This window comes from Catharus ustulatus, chromosome 1 (genome assembly GCF_009819885.2).
Source record: "Catharus ustulatus isolate bCatUst1 chromosome 1, bCatUst1.pri.v2, whole genome shotgun sequence".
In the NCBI taxonomy this organism is placed as follows: domain Eukaryota; kingdom Metazoa; phylum Chordata; class Aves; order Passeriformes; family Turdidae; genus Catharus; species Catharus ustulatus.
The window spans coordinates 153,683,050-153,699,922 of record NC_046221.1 but is presented as its reverse complement, the minus strand read 5'-3'; the positions used below and the strand labels follow the sequence as shown (position 1 = coordinate 153,699,922).

General features: G+C 49.1%; 1 protein-coding gene across 2 annotated transcripts in view; it reads left to right on the top strand.

The window, feature by feature from the left end:
- The first annotated feature begins 3,807 nt into the window (after positions 1-3,807).
- Positions 3,808-16,873, top strand: part of CYRIB (CYFIP related Rac1 interactor B) — a 96,442-nt gene continuing 83,376 nt past the window's right edge. For both annotated transcript variants that reach the window (XM_033056021.2, XM_033056035.2), the window contains exon 1: positions 3,808-3,905. The gene's annotated coding sequence lies outside the window, so the exon portion shown is untranslated. The remainder of the gene's footprint in view (positions 3,906-16,873) is intronic.

Sequence of the window (16,873 nt, the reverse complement as noted above, 5' to 3'; positions counted from 1 at the left end):
ACTCGTGCTTAAGCTGAGACAACCCCTCTCCCCTCCCCCCCCGAGCTGCAGCGGGCACAAAACCTGCGTGTCTTGGCTGGTTTTGGTCAGCTGCTGCTCGGGAACAGTAAAAACGATAGTGTGTCATGCTACAGGCTCTGCCTTGTTCCTCTGTAAATTACAGAACAGATCCTCCCGGCTGCAGCAAGGCGGATGTCTGCTCCACTCCTTTTGTAACGGTGGGGGCAGGGAGGAAAGTTTGTGACAGCTGTCACATCTGCCAAGCTGTCAGAGCAGAGGAGAAGCTGATCGGTCATTTTCTGCACCACCTAAAAAATGTTTTGAACAAGGTTTAAGCTTACCTGGAACTTTAAATCCAGTGTTGACTCAATTAATGCTGTTCCTACCAGTTTGACCTTGGTTCTTGTAGTGTCTGATCAGAAAATTCCCTTCCCCTTGTGCTTTTTTGCTCTTCTCTGAAAGGCTGTATGGGACTAGGTCCATTTCCATGTGGATTCCCCCACCCAAGACTTGAAGATAATTTTGTGCCTTAGTTACCACCAGAAATTATGAATCTGATTTCTCTCTCACAGTTCCATTGAATGGATGAATCAACCCTGAGCAGTCAAACACAACTGCTCTAGAATTGCTGTATTAGAGGTTGTTTCTTGTATTTAACTTTGTGCACTTCAAAACAGTAGCATTAGGCTTTGTTTTTCAATAATTAATTAATTTCTCCAGTCTTTCTCTCCGGGAATGCTCCAGGAATAACTTACTACCTCTGCCTGCAAATGTACAAGCTTAAGTTGTTCTTAGACCTATTTTAGTAAGGTAATGTTTTTCATCTCTCCCTGCTCTCACATCCCTGCTGCAGTAGGTGTCAACAGTCCTTCTGAGCTGGGGTTCTTAGTCTGTAAATAAAATTTAAAAACTTAGGTATCAGAAAGGACTGAAATGTGCTCCTGAACTTCAGACTGAAGGAAAGACAAGGCACCTTGAGCTGAATGTGCACAAAAGAGGCCAGCAGCTGTTTGGTGATTAAGCAGGGGCTTGTTGTGGTTTTCTGCTGGAGCCTGCAGATTTCCTTAATGGCCTGACACCAGCAGCCACTTGCTGCTTTAGACACCTGAAAGACAAAGCAGACTTTTTTTTTTCCAAATAAGTAAAGGTTCTACTGCCTGTAATCACTTGTTTATTTGGCATCTATTCCCATCCATGGCTCCAGATCTACACATGCAAATGTCTCCCCTTTATTCACTGTAAGGTTTGGATTCAGATCTGTAGCCCTACTTTAACATCTGTAGGCAGGAAAGCAAGACTCCCAGATAGGTGACCAGTGAGCTGCAGCCAGCCACATGCTCTCATTTCAGCTGAAACTTTTTTATTGTGTGGAAACCCACCCAAGAGCTGGGAAAAAAAGCCTTGTGGACCACTGCAGTAGTTCTGACCTCTGTGGATAAAAGCATGGGGATGAAGGGCAGATTTGTGATCCAGGATACTCCTCAGTCTCTGTCCTCCCTGCAGGAACTGGGCCAAGCTCTGCTGAAAGAAACAGGAGAACAAATGCTAAATCTGCCTTGATAGGGTGCACAGAGCTGCTTAAAAGGGAAGTTTGGCAGTCTGGACATCTGGAGAGCAGGAAAACACTTTCATTTGAAGTGAACTGACACCAAGTGATGCTGGAAGATAGGGAGTTCCAAGACTTTTGCTACAAGGTAGAGAGATGTGGGAGGAGCAGGGGATAGAGGCCATCACAAACCACAGCTTGGGCACCTTTGAAAGAGTATAAATGACTCAGATGTTGGTGTGAAAATCAATCTTAAGGAGTCAGTAGCTCTCCTGTGGGCACTGCCTCTAGGCTGGCCATATACTTATCTGAGAGGTCAAAGTAGTGCAGACTCCAGTGAAGTGAAGGTTCCTTGTCCAGGAGAAGCAGCAAGATCTTGGCAAGCAGCCCTTGGGGTGGGAGGGCAGCAGGGCAGTGAGACCATCTGGTCAGCACTGTGCAAGTAGCTGCTGTAATTGCTGGGCCCTGAGAAGGAGCAGCAGGGCCTGTTCCTCCACATTTGGCTGTAAGCAAGGAGGTGCTGCTGCCCTGCCAGAGCAATCTCTGGCTGCAGCCTCACACAGGACAGAGATCCCCCCTTAGATGTGGTTCTGGCATCCCCCTTCCTCTTTGGAGCAGGTCTGGAACAGTCACCTTGCTTAGGAGCAGATCATTCTTTAACTTAGTACCTCTGTCCCCAGGTCTGTCTGGATGAGATGCTGCTGGGTCCAGCAGAAAAGCTCCTTCTGTTCCCCCTTCCCTACTGGGATATAGAGAAATTTGTGAGGGGGGGAACAAAACCCAAAAAAACCCCAAGAAATTTAGAGTGGAAAACACCTCTCTACTTTAAACCCCTTGAGAGCAGGATTTGTTCCTCTCACTTGCCCATGGCAGCCTTCCATCTAAATGTTTTTTACACAAAATGTAACCTCTGGTAATGTTTATTTAGATGGGAGCTGCCAGGGGTCATCACTTCCCTCTGTCCATAGAGCAGGTGCCTGCTCTGCCCCTGATCCACAGCTTTAGCTTCTTGTAAAGGAAGGCACCAAACGAAGAACTTCTGCATAGGGGACCCAATACTTATGCACCCCAGCCTCATATCTCCATCTGCTTTGGGCAAAACACAGGACTTGTAGCCATTGTGGCAAGGCCAGGGCCTGGAGGACTGCAGAGTGAACTGAAGCCCCCCCACCAGTGACTGACAGTAAAGCTGGGAAGTAAAATGCCATTTAGAGAAATTACCTTAAGACGTGTTACCCACACCTAATCCCTGTCCCTTCCTGAAAGGGATTGATGGTGCAGGAGAGCAACAGCATCTGTTGCTGGAGGGAGAGCTTCCTGAGGAGCAGATGGAGAGGTCGTGTCCTGGGGGGACCCTCACTCCTTCTGCAACCAAGATGTCGTCAGTTGTCAGGATGGAGAGGATAAAGAAGAAACCGAACAAGGTGCCTCAGAGATGAGTGCAGCTCTAGAGATGGAAGGAGCTCCTGCAGTCTGAAGAAATGAGGCCTTGATGAGTTTTTTCTTTGATCCTCCAAAGCTAGTCTTACAGACTATGTGTCACGGAAATGGCTTATCTGCCAGGCTGGATAACCAGGCCTGGACCACAGCAGGGACCAACACCTGCACTCGGAGTTGCCAACAGCCCTGTCCCAGGATAGCTCTCCTTCCCTGGGCACAAGCCGGCAGCCCAGGGCAGCTCCAGCAGAGCTTGGTGGAGATGGCTGGGTTTTGTTACACGCGTTTGAAGCCTTCAAGGTGCTCTGGCATGTGGCTGCTCCCTTCCACGGCTGCAGAGCCTCGCCCGTGCCCTGCTGTGCTGTGTGCGCGCTCGCCCGGAGCAGCCCGTGAGGGCAGGGCCATATCTGGCCCCTCACGAAGGGTCTCTCCTGGCCCCCCGGGATGGCTGTGGGGGCTGTGATGTGAAGGCTCTGACCTGTGCCCCATCCTTCACCCCCGGCCCGGCGCGGTGAGCACCCGAGAGTGCCGCCGGCCCGCGGGGCTGCCCGGGGGAGCCGCGGCCAGAGCTCGGGGCCGGCCGGGAGGGAGCCTGCGAGGGGCCCGGGGAGCGGGACCGGCCGGGAGGGAGCCTGCGAGGGGCCCGGGGAGCGGGACCGGCCGGGAGGGAGCCTGCGAGGGGCCCGGGGAGCGGGACCGGCCGGGAGGGAGCCTGCGAGGGGCCCGGGGAGCGGGACCGGCCGGGAGGGAGCCTGCGAGGGGCCCGGGGAGCGGGGCCGGGCGCGGCGAAGGTGCCGGGGCCGCCTCTCCCTCCCCCCGCGCCGCTTCCTTTTATATCGATGCGGCACCGCCGCCCGCAGCCACAACCTGCGGCCGTGACGCCGCCGGCAGCCGGAGGGACGAGGCTGCGCCCCGTGCCCAGGTAAGGGCTGCCCCGGGCCCCGGGCGGGCGCAGCGGGACGCGGAGGCGGCGAGGGGCGGCTCAGCGAGAGGGAGATGGGGATCGCCTAAGGAGCCGGGAGGAGTCTGTGCGGAGCCGTGGGGTGGGCGCCCATGGGGGGCCGCGGGGCGGAGAGGAGCCGGGAAGGAGCCGGGGCAGCCCCCGCCCCGCTGTGCCCCATCCCCGCAGAGGATGCTCAGCGCTGCCCGGACAGCCCCGCGCCTTGCCGGCCGCCTCCCGGGAGGTCTGTGGGGCCGCTCAGAGAGCACAAGGGCGGCCGGAGGCAGCTGTGGCCGAGCTCTGCTTCCCCAGTTCACGGGTACTGCGGGGCCGGCCGGGTCAGGAGGGTCGAGGCGGATCTGCTCCGTCTGCCAGAGCGGACACAGGCCGGACAGGACGGTCCTGGGTGCCCTGGCTCCAGGCACGGCAGATGCAGCGGGCACGGTGACAGCTCTCACACCAGCCCGCACCATCTCCAGTCACTGCCGGTGCAGCCGAGCAGCAGCACGCTGGGCCGGCCGGCCAAAGGAGGAAGCCACGGTTTGGTCCTGTGCTCCAGGGATGCTGTTTGTGGCCGTCCTGGGCTGGGAGCAGCAGTGGCCGTGTTATATTGGAGGCGTTTTGTACAGATATTGTGTGCCAGGCCGAAGAATTATTAGTCGTCCTCGTTCATGCAAATTTTGCACGTAAAAGTTCAGCCCAGCAGGCAGAAATGTGCTGGACTGGCTGGTGAGAGAGTGAGCACTTCTGCTTTGGGGGATCTGGCACTTCCTCATCTGGGCAGGAACGGTGATGTGGTTGTGATCGTGACTCTGTGTGAAAACTACCCCTCTCTTGAGCAAGCTGTAGTGTTTCAAAAGGGTTAGTGCAGAAACAGAAAAGCACAGAGCAGCCCCTAAATGGTGAAGATTACCTGGCTGTGTGGTTTGGAGCAGAGTTACGCTTTTGCCATTTAAAAATTAACTCTTATCCCTAACAACATTTTCTTATATAAGTAAAAAATGCATGCATTCTTTAATTTAAGACCCAAAAAGCCATGAGGATGATGCTTATTCAGTGTTTTGTTAGGTACATGATTAAAACAGTAGGAAAGCCCTTTTATTTCATTAAAACAAAAAAAACCCTTATCTGCACCCCAAACTGAGAAGTGCTTTGAAGAGATTTTGGTGAAGGATTTGAAGGATTTTGGTGGAAGTTTAATGTCCTCTTTCTTTCAGAGCTTGACTGAAAACAAGGTTGGCAATGGCTGCTGCGTGTTTAATGTTGAGGAGGACAGAATGCTGTGTGGAGTTGGGGACTGTTCATGGTGCCCCAATGTGCTCTGAGGGACTCTCTCAGGTGCACACGACTGCCTGGGCCATCTCAGTGCTTGTGCTGCTCGGGGTAATCTTGCCTTAGAGACGGGCAGCATTTGGCTGCACGGCTCCTCTGGGGTTCCCTGCTCAGCAGGGATCAGGAGCCTGTGCCTGTCCAGGCAGCAGGATGCTCTCCAGCTGCTGCTGCAGACAGCAGTCCCTACCTGCTGCACTCTTGCTCTCTGTGAGGACTGCTCAGGCCAGGGGCCTCATTAGTGCATTCTCTGGCAGTTGTCACCACTTGCTCTTCCAGCGTTGGTGATGTGGTTTCCTCCATGGCTCAGCAGGAGCCCCTGGCATGAAGGAGCTTCTGAGCAGGTCTGAGGCAGTGCTCTGCAGGGAAACTAGGAAGTGCTCAGCATCCAGTAGAACAGTTGTACCAACAGGACTTTTAAAGACAATCCCAATAAAGTCCAGAGCATCCTTTTCTCTCACTGAGATCGATAGTTCAGACTGCTCAGCAAAGAGCATGTTGGATGGATTTTCAATAATCGGCACAGCACAGCTCAGGCTTGAGGAAAAAATTATTAGGCCTCATTCTGTTCCTCTGAATGTGAGTGTGCCCAGCAAGAGCTCTGGGAGAGGCTGATGCACTGAGGGGAGTTAAAAAACATTAATGCTGCCTCTGAGCATGGAAGGGCACAGCCACTCTCAACTACTTTTATTTCTTTGTACTCAAAGGTATCAGAGGATACATAGTGGCTCACAAAAATAAAGACTGGTATTTGAGATACTTCCTGTGCTTGTTGGAGGAGAACAAGGCCCAGAGTATTTTGAAAGTAAAAGCGTATTTCCTGTGAAAAACTGCTGAAGTGACGTGCGAGATTGTTTTGGAGCTGGAGGCACAGGCACAGGCAATGATTCAGGCCAGCAGTGTTGGCAGCTGGGCTGGTGTGAGGCCGAGGGGAGGGTGCTGAGCACCAGCCTGTCCAAACCTGCAGAGAGGGCACAGGCACAGCATCATGTGCTCCTCTTGCTGCCCTGGGAACAGGAAGACAGGCTGTGTCCTCTGGCTGCAGACAGCCTCAGGGGCTTCATTAGGGACTAGAGGTTGGTCTGCCAGCAGGTATTAGCAGACCTGCTCAGGTTGAGGAAGTTCATGCTCCAGAGGCTCCATAGAGAGCCAGTGTAGGTCTCTGGGATAAGCACAGAGGTGATTCCATTGTGGTATCAGGACTGTTTCTGTAAGCTGAAGGTCATTCCTGCATTGCTCTCTCCACCCTGACTTAGAAAGACTTGTCTCTGAGGTTAATTCTATCCAAGACCTGTCCTGATCAGTTTAGGTTTTCCTTTAATGCTTACCATGGCTGCTGGCCTTCTTATCAGCTGAATCACTGCCCCCATGCAGACCTGCACGGTTCCACTGGGAGCTGAATCCAGCTCACTGGCTCCCAGGAGTCTTCTTTCCCCTGCAGCAGCTCAGCTCTGAGGGAGGAGGTGGCTGGGAGCAGAACACAGCCCTGACAGTCTGCTGGAACACAGTTGCTGAAGCTGGTTTTCAAATCTGCAGCAGGGCTGTATCTCGCAGTGGGTAGGAAGCACTTTGCACGGTGTCTGCAGTTACTCAGCTGTTGGAAACCTTTGTTCTGTGCTGCTCTGTGTGGAGCTTGATATAGCTTGGATTTTTTTTTTTCTTTTTTTATGCTTGAGTTCTATTACTGTCCTTGCTGGCTACATTTTAAAACAAATACTGCACACATGAATTTATTCCCTTGAGGTCTTTCTGCCCAAGAGATGCTCAAACTGAGTGTATGTGTGACCTTGTGGTAATAGGTGGGATAAGACTAATAGGTAGTTTTGGTTTCCATTCCCAGCAGTTTTTCTGGTGGTGCAATCTGCTTTTCTATCATAAAAATCCATTTTTCTTAAATTTCTTTCTAGAGCTGGGTTTGCTATCTGTTTTTCAACAATGCTGTAAGATCTACCCCAGGGTATCTAGTGGACAAACTCATTTCTCAAAGGCTTGTTGGATAGAAAGGGAAAAATACCAAGTCTTCTGACTATAGCAGAAAAATAGGAATTTTATCTGAGTCTTGCTAAGATAGTCTTTGTCTCAACCAGAAATAGGACCCCCCCAGTCCCAAGCATCTGCCTTGTTCCCAATCTTGAGGTCAAACCTCCTGGCCACAACCCTCTCTATTTAAGAAAAAGATGTAGACACAAGTTGTAATCTGTGCTATGAAAATCTAATCTGTGACCTAATTTGTTGTGATACCATGAAGAACCTGTCAGTAGCAATCACTGTAACCCGTGGCACGGATGCACTGCTGCTTTCCAAGAGTGCTCGCTCGCCGCAGCCCCAGAGGGAGCGGTGTCAGGCCGAGTGAGTACATTTGGGCTCCTCCACTGACAAATTTGGGAATCATATACAGACAACTCTCAGGTCATTTTTGTTATTCTTTTAAAATGGAAGTGGTACAGGCAGTCTCAGTATGTGTGGAAGGGAACCTCTTGTAAGGATCCCTGTGGAACAGGCTGGTTTGAAACGTGTGGGAAGGAATGAGATGCAGCCAAAACTGGACAGTTTTCTGTGCATGCCATAATAGCTGTTTACCTGCCTGATGTTCATCCCCCACGACCATGGCAGCAGCTTGGATGAAACCAACTCACTGGGTGAGTGGTTAGAGGAGGGACTTGTCTGAATAACTTCTCACCAGTGGGAGCTGTGGTTGCGTGGGCTGATTCTCAGAGGGCAAAACAGGCTGGTTTCTAGTACAGCCCCTTTGGGCCAAGTTTGTTGTCCTTTAAGGAGAAAAAACAAGGTCTATTTTGGTGTGTTGCTGAAAACATAGCACTGCCAATCTTGCTCTGCAAGGCTAGAGAAGGAAGGAGAGGTTTACAGGTCAGGAATGCACATGTGATAGGCTGAAAAAAGGGGAATTGTACTCCTAGGTCCCTGCACATCTGTTAGGGAAAAAACGTAGGAACTACTGCTGTATCAGAAACAACAGAGCTGGGCTTCCATTTTGATTGTTCTAGAGGGTTTTTTGTTTTCTTGGGTTTTTTTTAATATTATCCTTCAAATGCTTTACTTGTAAGTACTAAATTAAAATTTACAGGGCCATGCAGTCTGTTAACAACTGCTGAAATCCATGTCTGGTTAGTGAGACCATCAATCCATTTGGATTTGAGATCCAGTAACCTAGATCCAGTAAGACGCATGTGCATGGTCTGCTGCCTCCCTTTCTCACCTTCACTGGAGCTACCTGTGCTGCTGTTAAGGCATTAGATCTTAAGATGTCTTATTTATTTCGAGCCTCCTCTTTATTTTCAATACTTTGTTCCCTAGCATGCATTAGGTGTATGCTTGCATAGAATACTTGCATTCTGGTAGTAATTTGTGTGTTCTTTTTTTTGTATTTTGGTGTACTTTTACCCACCCTGAGCACTCAGAGCTCAAGTTTCAATGTGTTATTTGTTGATTTTTGTTCACTCCAGGCTTTTCCCTCCACCCACTCACTTCCTCTCACAAATGTTTCCTCATTTCACCACTTTTTCACACCCATTTCTAGCACAGCATTGCCTCCCACTGTGGGCAGGCTCAGCACTTCATCTACCGTTCACCTCTGCAGGAGATGGGCGACAGATCCAGGTATGAGGGGAGGAGCAGAGGGAGAAGGTGCCTGCCCATGTCAGGGTGTGGTGGCAGGGAGAGGAGGTCTGGGTGCAGGTGTATTTTTGGGCAGCAGGACCACAGTGTGAGCAGGGTGGGTGTATGGGTAAAGAGTGCAGTGGTTTTATGTGTGTGCTCCTGATGGGGCACAGCAAAACCTCTGTGTGTGCACGGCTGGGAGACAGCTGGGCATGCTGGGCTGGGACCTCTGAGGTTTGAGGAAGGAGCATCTCCAGACCACAATGCAGCCAGGCCAGAGATCCTCAGCAAAGCACAGGCAACTGAGGTGGCACTTACGATAGCTCCAAGTTTTAATGTGCAATTTTGTTCCGTTTGCCTTTTATTTTTAACAAAAGGTTTCTCACCTCCCCTTGGACAGCACCAATTTCTTAACCACATGGAGTGCATCTGGCAGCTTACAACCTGTTAAAAGAGGAAAAAATACCACGATGAAAATAACATGTCTGTAGTTTTAAATTAGGTAAGGGCTAAAATTAGTAGGAGCAGGCCTGTCTGTGGCTGTGCAAACCAGCAGAGAATTAACATTCATCTGATGCTGAGCAAGGCAGGCAGAGGTTTGCAGCTCACACTTCCTTCGCCTTGTCCCACTCCTGTCCTTGCAGCTTCGCTTCCCCGCAGGGCTCAGTCACCAGTTAGCAGAAAGCTGTGCAGATACCACTAACCTTGTGCCAGTACTGAGTGCTGCTTTCAGCATTGAGAAGTGTTAGCAACAGCCAGAACATTTTTACCACGCTCCTTTCATTTCTTTGCTCAACTGCTGTGAGTGCAGCTTTGGATGCATCATGCTAAGGTCACTTGTCAGAGCCCTGGATGTGGCCTGAGTCCCACGCTGGGGCTGGATCCACCCACCATTTCCTCGGTGAGATAGGAGCCCCCGAGACACTTGTTTCCTCTTCCCAGCTGTGGTTTACTTTCCTCTTCTGTAATTGTGTTTCTGTTAACAGGACTGCAGTAAAAACCAGTTGCTGAATTATTCACCTCACTAGAGTAACTCTCGGGTGGTTTGGTTCTTTGCAGACTATTTTTCATCTCACATCCTGGCGTAGTTTTCATTCGCAGCGTGACCCATGCAAACAGGTTTTTTTATGCCAGTTAAAGTGTGCAATAGGATGGTGGGGTGGGGTTTGAGGGAGGGAGAACAGCAAGAACCTTCACCTCTCTCCCCTCTTCCCTGGGAACTGCCGTGCTAGGCCCTGTGCCCACTGCCAAACTCTTGGGAGTGAATGTTCTTCCACCCCTAGCATATCCAAAGGAATCAGAGGTCACTTGGAAATCAAAATTAAACAATGCCTTAGTGCAGCTTTGAAAAGTTTACTCAAAGGGCTGGCATTGTTCCAGTGCAGTTAAACTGGTGACCTCCCTCCCATAAGAGCCCCAGAGGGCTCTGGTTTGGCTGGCAGTGGCCAGGGGTGGCTGCAGAGCTTCACCCCAGGTGGCAGGGCTGGATTCACACTCCTTGCACCATTCACCCAACCAGAGCATGCAGGGTGCAAAAGCAGGGAGGGCTGGACTGTGTCAGGCACATGACCCAGAGACCTCTGGAGGCTGTGCTGGAGGCCTGTGAGGTGCCCAGGCTGCTTCAGGCAAGGGGGAGGGACCATCCCTGAATGGGAGAAGCCACAGAAGACCTGGATCTGGCTTGTTTCCCTGGGCTGTGCCTCCCCTGAACTATCCCATGGAGGGACAGCTGGAGGCTATCTCTGCAGGCCTCATCCAGCAGCGTGCCCCTGGCATCAGGGCAGTTACATGATGGATGATTTATGTTCCATCAATTTAGTGCCCTGCCAGAGCCACAGGGACGGAGTGTGATGGGGAGTATCTCTGTGGTCTGCAAGCTCTAGAGACGATTTGGGCTTCCATGGTGCTTGGTCTGGATTAGTCAACAAAACTCATATAGATAAAAGCTAGTCCTGATTGCCAAGACCCTTCTGGCAATCCTAGAACTGAGGAGAGCAGGTGCTCCTGCCTGGGAATCATAACTCTCACTGAAGGAATTGCTGATGACCAAACACCATCTTCTGTGCTTTAGTGGGTCTGTCAGGCATCCTGCTTACATTGAAGCATTAAGAAATATTTACTGCACATGTTAGTGTTCTCTTGTCAGTGCACTCTGAGTAAGACAGATATCACTGGCAATGGCCTACAGCAGTCCATAAATGTGAACCAAGAAGCCACTCCTATCTCTATTTAAGGACTGGGGCCACAGTTCTTTCCCAGGATTACTGCCTTGAAAGGACATGGTTTTAGGAGTTGCAAATCTTATACCAGGACTTCTTGTGCTGAGGATCCATAGCTGGTACATCCTGGTTGCTGGTGTTACTATAATTGCATTTGTGAGCAAAACCTGCTTTAGGTCCACTTGTAACAGTTCTAGGTCTGCTGGTACACCCCTGTATGCCTGGACATGATATGAGTCACACGTTATGTGACTCTAAAGAAACATTCATGCATTGAGGTATAAATGCACTGTAGCTGCTGTTCATACCAAAAAAATGTTTCTTCAAACTTGATGAGGTTCTGTTTGGTCTGTCATCTTTTTTTTTTTTTTTTTTTTTTTTTTAGATAAAACTACCTGATGTGAGAAGCACTTGGTGGATGCACTCAGAGCTCTTGCTCTGTGGGAAAAAGCCACCGGTGTGTGGTGACGTGCTTTTGAACAGGGCTCCCAGGAGATCACATAACTGGCACAGGAACAGTACATTCTTCCCCCTGCAGGTTCCTGCAGATGCCAGTCAGTTTGAGAAAGCAAGAAAGGAGAGCAGGGGCCCAGAAGGAGAATATTATGTTCAAGTGAGCACGTAGAAAAGGACTGATGCTGATAACCTTGAGTGCCTGCTGAGCCCACTGGCTGGAGCACTTATCCAGAGCCCTTGGAGAGGACCATCTGATCCAAGGCTACCAAGGATCATGCCCTATCAGCACATTGCCCAGTGCTGTGTGGGTTTGGAGCTGTTCCTGGGCAGTTTTCATAGAGCTGAATATAGTTATTTGCATGTTTCACAGTGTCTGGGCTTTTCCTCTTCCTCTTAGCTCTCTTGGGCGCTGCTGTACAAGTGTCTGTGAGGGAAGTTGTGTTCTCAGTCAGTGCCCAAATTGGTGTAACTTCCCCTGGACAGCAGCTCCCAGAACTGCAGCCCTGTCTGCACCAGCCCTGCTGGGGAAGGGGAAGAGCAGAGGCTGCCCTGCAGGGGGACTTCAGTGGGGAACTTCCCCTATGTTTGTTCTCCTCCCCTAGTTCCTCATGCATGAGATGATCTGAGTCCTCATGTTCCCCATCAGGTGACATTCACCAGCTGGGGGTTCTGCAACAGGGGATGCTCATGTCCACTGCAGAGGAGCTGTGGGTTCCTGTGAAATCCCCTGTGGAATCATCCACATTACTACTCGTGTCCAGCATGCCTCAGCCTCTTGTCAGCCCTGCTGCCGTGGTGGGAGAGCTTTGGGGGGCAGTTAGAGGTGTCCTTGCTCCTGGGGGAAACCAGAGCCAGCCGCTGCTAGTCCCTCCTGCTGGGGTTCAGCACAGGGAGCAGATCCCCTTCCACTCCCCTGTGCTGGGAGCTGCCCCACCTGCTCAAGTCCAGGGAAACAGGAGGGAGGTGAGCTATGTTTCTGCCCCCAGTGCCCTGGGCAGTGCCCCCCAAGCCTTGGTCCAAGGGCAGGTGGTGGTAGTTCACACCCAACTCAGACCCACCAACTTGCCAAGCTGGTCTTTCTCCAAAATTGCTCCATATCTGCTTTACCTTCTCCTGCAGGATGGAGCCCAGACCAACATTCAGGCTTTGCTGTGTTCCCTTAAGGTCTGACCTACTCACTAGCTGTCAGGCAGTTGTGGGTGTGTTCTAAATATTTGTCTGGATCATCTTTCTAATAGTGTGCTTAATAGTTTCTGAGCTGGAAGAGCAGGCAGAGCTTTGGCCTGGGAACAAATTAAGCTACCCCCTCTTGGTATGTTTTTACTTGGTTTTGTTTTCTTTCCTGCACTACTTTGTTGGGCTCCAGTACTACTGCGAATTTCCCTGACATCAGTAAAACATTGACAATTTCCCCAGTGGATCTCAGCAGGATCAGAACTCTTTGGAGATGAAAGCATGTGTGATTGTATGAAACACAAACTTTTCAATATTTTCAGAGCTCACTGAAATTCGGTCTCTTATCCCAGAGCCTCCTTTTGCCCTAGACAGTGATATTGCAAGTGCAGTAGGTGAATTTAAGTTCCAACCCCATGAGAAGATACACTAGTTAATACAGAGAACTTTGGAAATTGTCCTTCCTCTCTCTGATGGCATTTTTATCCCTTGAGTGTAGAGAGATTAAAAGATAGTTGATGAGCATACTAAACATTCATTGCACATTTCTCTTCTAGTATCCAGCTGACCTCAAATCTAGAATGAAATGAATTTGCATTTGTTTCTAAAAGTATCTTATTTTGTGAATCAAAATGTCAACACATTTGAAAGTGGTCCCACATGAGACATTTGTATCTCTAGGAGTTTAAATTGCTGGATCAATGTCCCATTAATACTAAGGGTGTTTAAAGGACAAATTCTCTGCCTACTGCAGTGAAAATTTACCCCAAGGTATGACATTTCACCTGCCACTGAGTATAAGATTGTTGAATATAATGGACCAGAATAGCAAGATTTGCACATGCTGATAACAAAAACGTGTGAGCAGCAGGTCCCATTACAGAGACCTTCCTCTGTTTTTTTTTCCCTCCTCATTTTTCAGGCATTAAAATTTGCATGCTCTTTGCAACTTATATTACTGCACTATTCAGAAGCCTGTGCCTGAATTTGCACACGCTGCATGACTATGCAGCATAGGGGTGGATAAAGAGAGCCCCAAAAAGCTTCCACTCAAAATGGTGCAAGAAAATGAGAGCACCAGGGTACATCCAAGGTGTTGTGGCACAAGCCTGGCTCCAGCTGCACCACAGAGCTATGAGCCCCCCTGCTCTCCTGGTGGCAGCTCTGCTGATGGACAGGGTTTTGCTAGAGCTTGTCTGCCCTCAGCATGGCTCTGTCCTGATGGAGCACAAGGGCAGTTGGCAAGTCTCGACCCCTCCTCCTCAAGTGAAATACGGAGACAACTGGACTGAGCTATCGGCACTCTAAAGCGCTGCAAATAATCTGAAGCCAGGGCCCCGCTGAAGCTGAGCCTGAGGCGAGGCATGTTTACCCAAGGTAGTGCCAACATAGCCCAGGAGAACATACCATGAAATTGCACCACACTGTCCCTCCCTTGCGCTGTCACGGAAACCAGATGCCAGGATGGAAAAGCACCAGGAGATGAATAAAAAAGCTTCAAGTGCCAGAGAGCCCTGCTCAGCCCTACCTTCTGCTGCAGGCCATCTCTGCTTCCCGGCATTCCCTGGTCTCCTGCCAATTCCCATCAACAGCTGTGGTTTGTGGTTGTAATGCACAGCATTTGTCTCCTCTTTCTCTTAGCAGACCTGCCCAAAAGCTGGATGAGCAGCATGTAGCAGCTCAAGAGTCCCAGGACTCCCAGAACTGGCCTCAAAGTATGAATACAGATCTTTATTTACTCCTTTATCTTCTCCAAAGCCTGAGACATTGCAAGTGTGGGTTTGTAAGGCTTCTGGGCCTTCTGATGGCATTTTTGAGGAAAGATTACATAACACAGTGCTTTATAGTACATCACTTTCTTTCTTTTAAAGAACAAGAAAGTGCCAGCAATAAGTCTAAACCTGGATTGCCAGCCCAGAAGCAGCCTGCTTACTGCATTTAGCACATGAAATGTTCTTCACTCCATCACGCTCATTCCCAGTTTCTGGGTCTGTGTACTGCTGTTGAGGCTGCAGCTTGGGTAGGAGCGGCTCCAAGATGTTAGCAAGTGCCTGTTAGGAATCCCACTCCCTGTTTCAGGAGGGCCCAGAAGTTCATTAGATGTTTAATAGCTTCCAGTCACTGCTGTGCTGGATAGACCTGAACTGGTGACCGAGAGGGGAAAGGTTCTCTCACACATTTACAAACCCTGAGGCATCTGTTCCCCAGACACAAATTTGTCTAATTCCCCTAAACCACTGATGATCTGCCCTGAAACGATACTCCCATTCCCTTAGGAAATCCCTTGGGTTGATATCAAGTAGATAGTTATTTTTGGATTCTTTCCCAGAGAGAGTGCACTGTATTGCTCTGAACCCTACACACCAAATAAATATATCATCCTACTGTAGTAAAGGTCCAAAAAATTTTATTGAAGGGGAAACAGATTATTAATTATTAAGGGTAGTTCACTGTATTGGTTTTGAGCCAAGTAAAGCTAATAGAGCTTTTTTTTTTTATAGCAGAGATAAAAGTGTAGAATATTGAGACTGAATTGATTGCAGCATTTAATGCAACATAAAGTCAATTAATGAATTTCAAGGGTTAACGCTGCATTAAAGTGAAACATGAAGCTCACAAGCAATGTATTAAGTATTTTTAAAGATTAGCGAAAGCAAACAAACAAAAATAAAAAACTCACCCCTTTTTGATTAGTAAATGCCTGTATTTTTTGTCTTCCTGAGAGAGAAATTCATACTACCAATATTTTTACTTCTTTTATCCTAAAGCTCTGGGTGCTTTTATGTAGCTGTGTGCTTTTCCCTTATTCCCTTTTAGAATAAAATAAAACTTTTACAAGGAGGTGATCAGTGATTAATTCTAACAAAATTCTCCTATGGCTGCCTGTGATATTCTTGTGGCAGGGATGGACAGTAATGTAGACAAATGATTTTGAAAGAAAGGCTCTAAATGAGGATAGTTCTAAACTGCTGTGTGTTTGGACCACCCCATGTTGTTTATTGTCTACCCAGTTACAGTTTCTTAATTTAAAAGTATATTTTCTGTTTCTCTGCAATAACAGAAGAACATGACACAGAAAAGAGAAAACAAAATCACTGGGTGATTAGCTGTACTAATGAGGATGAGGACAGTTTTAAAACATTCTGCACTGAACAATTTAAATGTTTATTGCAGAATAAACCTGCAGCCACTCCTCCTCACTGACAGCCATTATATTGTAACGTTGTCCCTTTGCAGCCTTTCCCAAACCATCCACTTCTTCTGAAACCTTTGTCCAAGTCTCAATATGACATGAGGTCTTTTTCTGCACTGTGGTCTCCTACTCTCTGCCTTATTTCTTAGTAGCCATTCAGTCTTCCAGTGGGCACATGTGCCCCTCTTTGCCATCTGGCCACATTCAAGTCCTGAGTGCAGCCCCCTCTGCACTAAGCCCAGCTTGTCACACTCAGCTGCAAAACCTTCCACAAGCTCAGGGGCAGAGTCTGTCATCCAAGCAGCAGCGTGTTGTGCCTTAGGACAGAAGTGACCCCATTAAAACCATTTAGAAGCATGCACACTTATGGCTGGCTCACTGCCCTCATGCCTCTCCTTGCTCTCACATGGTTCCCCAGGCCCTCTCACAGCCCTGCTGAAGCTGGCCCTCTTTGAGCAAGCCACAGAAATGTATTCTCTACATCTGCCCCTACTAGCCTTTTAAAGGAAAATTCAACTGATAAACAATTAAGATTGAAATAATAATGGCAACATAATGGGAGCATGAAGGAGCAGATACTATTTGTCTTAGAAGAGAAGAAAATATAATTGAAAAATAGAGTCCTCTGAACAGTGTAACTAATGAATGGTAATTTTCTCCTGATTTGCATTCTGTGTGCCCTGCATTTCCCACTGGATCTTTCTCAGTGTGAAACTTCTGGGCTCCTCCCTGTTTCCAGTTCTCCCCTTCCCTGCTAAATTCCCAGTGCTTCCACTGCAGTTCTCCCAGTCTCTCTCTTGCATCTTGCCAGCCAGGCAGGAGATGATCCAAGCAGGTTGACTGGGCAGTATACACATGCTGTTGAGTGTCCAGCACTATAAACCAGATTTCCAGCGGGGTGTAGGCTGTGTGTCCTGGGACAGGAAGAATGGCTACTTGTCATAGGCCAAGGGCTCACAGGC